The sequence below is a fragment of the Octodon degus genome, unplaced genomic scaffold, assembly GCF_000260255.1.
Source record: "Octodon degus isolate 3935 unplaced genomic scaffold, OctDeg1.0 scaffold00183, whole genome shotgun sequence".
NCBI lineage: Eukaryota > Metazoa > Chordata > Mammalia > Rodentia > Octodontidae > Octodon > Octodon degus.
In genome coordinates this window covers 1,360,766-1,365,940 of record NW_004524759.1, presented here as the reverse complement: position 1 = coordinate 1,365,940, position 5,175 = coordinate 1,360,766, and positions in this window count along the sequence as shown.

Here is a 5,175-nt window from a genome sequence, read left to right as displayed (position 1 = left end):
TGAACCTGGAAGAAGGAAGGGTTTTCTCTCTCTTTCTCTCTCTCTCTCTCTCTCTCTCTCTCTCTCTCTCTCTCTCTCTCTCTCTCTCTCTCTCTCTCTCCTTTTCTCCCTCATTGTTTGGTGTTGTTTTTATATGAGTATAAATGTGGTTTCTAGATTCTTTGTAGTTGTTTTTATGTTCTGTTCTTCCTTTTACTTCTTATTTCAACCTCTTTCTCTTGTCTTCTATATCAGTTTCCCAAAGTTTGTGTGATCCCTCTTTGTCATCCACCCTTGCATCTAACCTCTTCCTCTTCTTATATTTTTTTTTCTGTAACACTTTTAAAATTTTCTTGCTTGAGGGTAAAACTGGCACAATGAAAATACTGAGGGCTTATTTACTGCATATGATTTTCTGACTTGTTTTTTATTTGTTATATAGCCAGAAATATAGTTCAGATGGTTAAAGATGGCAATTTAATGATTACCTAAGTTTGTCATTTTCTGGGTTGCACTTGATGTTATTGTTAATTGGAGTACTTTAATGAAAGTGACATAATGGTTCTAATCAGCTGTTCTTTTTGGTATAGCAAGACTGAGATTGCTTAAAGTTCATATAAAATACTGTAAACCAGTGCCAAAGAATTAGAGGTTGGCCCAATCAGAAAGCTAAATTGAAGTTGTAGGACCTTGGGGACTCAGAATTTAAAAAACAGCTACATCTGGAAGAAACCATTGAGAAGTAATCATTTCTTAAGGGTTTTAAATGCTAAAGATAAAGAAACTCACAATTTACAAATATCAACCCAAGAATTAAACAAACAAAATAGATGGATGGATAGATAGATAGATGATAGATAGATAGATAGATAGATAGATAGATAGATAGATAGATAGATCACTTAAACAACATGCAACTCCACACATGGGCAAATGAAGAGGGACATTCTGAGAACCGCCCACCTGGCCTTTCTGAAGTGGTAATAATAAAGTAAATTAATGAGGCTCTAGAAAAAAAATCAAACCAGAACTAGTTTGTCAGATAACTATAAAGATGGTTACCAAAATGAAAACCATGTTTAGCTTCAAAGCAGATGCAAATTTTAAAAAGTAGAAGAGCTTAGGAAGATGATGAAAATCCTGAATGGAGATAGGAAAGAAATGGAATCCATACAACAAATGCAAGCAGCTATCTAGGAGACTAAAAATTTCACTGAAATTATCCACAGCAGAATGAGCCAATGTAGGACAGGATCTCAGCTATGCAAAACAGGCTTGCCAAAAATGATCATGAAAAGAAAGATTTCTTTAAAATAGCAAAGAATAATGAAAAATCAATACAGCAGCCACTAGGTGATGCAAAGCACAAGAGTATAAATAACATAAGATAGTTTGGAATAAAGGAAAAAGCAAGAGATAGAACAAATGATATTTTTTTAAAAAACCTGTTCACATATGTCATGGCAGAAAACTTCCCTGATGTGGAAAAAGAATTTGACATAAGTGAGGCATACAGAATTTCAATTATCCATTATCAAAAAGCTTACAGCCAGGCATATCATAGTTAAGATTCCAGAAATCCAAGGCAAGAATAAAATGTTAAAAGCTGTTAAGAAAAAACAAAATAATCTATAAAGGAAAACCCACCAGAGTCACAGATGACTTTTTAATACAAACATTTTTATTGGAGATGTGGTGTTATAAGTTCAACTAAACTGAGAAATTTTGAATCTTTAAATATTTATTGCCTACTCCTTTCTACATTGAGAATTATAATTATATGAATATAAGTTTCTTGATTTTGACACAAAGTTAACTATTATATGACTGACCTGTGATTTCTTTCTTACTCATTTTTATTTTGGACAGTTTTTATTGTTATATTCATTTAAGTTTGTAAATAATTTATTTAAAGTGTGCAAATCTATTAACCTTATGCGATATGTTCATTTCAGAAATATTTCTCTAAAAATCACTCTTCTATATCTTATAGATTTCACCTTTCAATATTTGTCTACAATTTTTAATATGATACTTAATTATTGATTTTCAATAAAGTTAATGAAAAAATAAATAAATAAACCAAACCCTCAAGTTAAGGAGAGCTTGGAGCTAACTATTTTAAGCTTTAAAAGAAAACAGCCTCCAAACTAGATTGATATACCCTTCAAAACTGATGGATAAATAAGATAGTTCTTGAAAAAAATCTAGGGAAATTCATGAACATCAAGACAGCATTCTAAAATGATCTAAAGGATATTCTAGAAATAGATAATAGGCATTACAGCTCCATGGACCCAAACAGAAGGAATTCACTGGCAAGGCAAACAGTTAAACAGAAGAGAAAACAGGAGCCAATAACAGGAAAATAATATGACAAGAGTAAGTCAATACATATTAGTCATAACCATCAATATTAATGGTCTCAATTCACCAAGGAAAAGAAACAGGTTGGCAGAATGATTGAGAAGCAAGATCCAGCAATATACTATATACAAGGAACAGACTTAATTCAAAAATAAATTCATAGACTGAAAGTTGAAGCATGGAAAACAATACTCTATATGACAGAAACCTGGAAAAAAAACACAGGTAGCTATCCTATTGCAGACAAAGTAAATTTAAAGCCAAGATTGATTAAGAAAAACAAAAAAGTTTACTGCAACCTTGTAAAGGGCATAATCCAAGAGAAAGAGATAGCAATCATATATATGCAGCAAATACCAATGCACCCAATTATTATAAAACAGATGTTAACAGAGATGAAAAATTAAATAAGCACAAATACAATTATATTGAAGGATCTCAATCCCATAATATCACAAAAAGACAGATCAACTAGGTAAAAATAATATCAACAATGAAGTATTAGAACTGAACCAAACTTTGAACAAAAGGACTTAGTAGGTTTCTAAAGACTGTCCTACTCCACAACATTGAATACATGTTCCTCTCAGCTGCACACAGGATGTTCTACAAATATAGACCACATATTAGCTCATAAAACATGCTTAAGTAAGTTTAAATTATGCCATGAATATTATCAAGCCATAGTGCAATGAAATTGGAAATAAATATCAAAAGAAATCATAAGAATTTCATAAACGCATGGAAATTAAGTAACCCTCTTGACCAGCCAATGGGTTACAGATGAAATTAAAAAAGAAATTAGACATTTTTTACAATGAAATGATAATGGCAGTACAGTATACCAGAACTTAAGAGACACAATGAAAGCAGTCCTACAAGAAATATTTGCAGCAGTGAATGCCCATATCAGAAAGCAAAGCAAGCTCAAATAAAAAACTGAAAGTTGAACCTCAAACATATAGAAAAAGAAGAGCAGGCCAAGCCCAAAGTCCATACAATAGAGGAAATTGCAAAGATTAGAGAAGAAATTAATAGAATGAAGACTAAGAAAATCATACAAAGAATGACTCAAAGAGTTGGCTCTTTGAAAGATTTCATAACATAAACAAACCCTTCGCCAAGCTTATCAAAAAAGGAAAGAGCAAATCCATGCAATGAAAATGAAAATTGTGAAATCACAAAAGATTCTACAGAAATCTAGAAGATAATCCATATCTACTTTGAAATATGTATTCTAATAAGATAGAAAATGAAAACTTGAATTCTAATGAGATAAGAATCAGTGGGGAGATTCCTCAAAAAAGTGAAACTAGAGATTCCATTAGACCCAGCTATTTCCTTTCTTGATATCTTCCCAAACAAATTAAAAGTGTCATGTCACAGTGGCATATGCACACTATTTATAGCAGAAGAATTGTTAACAGATAAATCTTGTAAATAGCCTAGATGCTGATTGTCACATGAAAAGACGATGAAAGTATGGTTTCTGTATATAGTGGAATACTACTACATCATAAGAGATAAGCTTGAGATATTTTTAGGTAAATTAATGTATTTTGTGAACATACTTTTAAGTGAAATAAATTAGATATACATTTTAAATATTGCATTATTTCTTTTTTAATTTTTTATTAATTTTATTGAAAAACAAATAGCAATGAGACAGTTTCAAAACCAATTAGTGAGACCCAGTCCTAGTCCAGGCCGGGTGAGTGTGTGGGAGAGCTTCCAGCTACCCCGCACCAGCAGGACCTACTACTGGTGCCAGCCCAAGTGCAGCGTGGGTGAGACCCTATTCCACCCCCTTGGGTTGCCCCCAACCACTCTGCAGAATCTCCCACACCCGGCCCACCTAGTAGGAATTTCTGCTGCTTTCCAGGAACCCCAAAACCCAGTCCTAGCACAGGCCCAGTGAGTGTGTGGGACAGCTTCCCACTACCGTATGCCAGCGGGACCTACTACTGGTCACAGCCCAGGCGCAGCATGGGTGAGACCCGCATCCATCCCCTTGGGATGCTCTCGACCACTCTGCAGCAACTTCCCCACCCTGCCCACCAAATAGGAATTTCTGCCGCATTCCAGGAACCCCCAGACCCAATCCTAGACCAGGCCTGGTGAGTGTGTGGTAGAGCTGCCTCTCCACCTACTCCACCTTGTCCCCTCCAGGCTCAGAACAGGCCGGGCATACAGGCCTAAGGTGAAACCCTGCAGCTGCAATCCCTGCAGAGATTGTGCAGGATAGAACCAAACAGCAAGTCCAGGAGCAGAAAATCTTGCCAGAGGGGCACAAGAGGTTCACTCCCAAGGGCAGCAGCAGGAAGGAGCTGAGCACAGCAGCCAGAACCAAGCCAGGCACAGCTAGATGAATCCAAACTTTGTAGATCTGCACCTCAACTTCAGTACATGCTAAGGTTATAATGCCAATTAAGATCTACAACAAAGGTCAGAAGAAGAGTGCTACACAAAATGACAAGAAAGAACAAAATGCAAACTCAGGACAAAAGCCGAACCATAACAATTGCAGGGGACACTAACATAGAACAAATTGGGAATCACATAGCTGAAAGCAATGAATCAACGGCTTCTGAAATAAAGAAAAAGCTGCAGAAAGGTATGAAGGAACTCAGATTGGAAATAAAAAAAAGAAATCCCTGAATTAATAACATTTACAGTAAAGAATCAAATGCAGAAACATATGGAGGAAACGAAATGCCCACCCAGAACATGTGCAGAGGACATTAGCTCGACTCAAATGCATGAATTAATAGCATTGATAGTAAATAAGCAACAGCAGAAAGTTATAGAGGAACTCAGAGCGCAATTCTT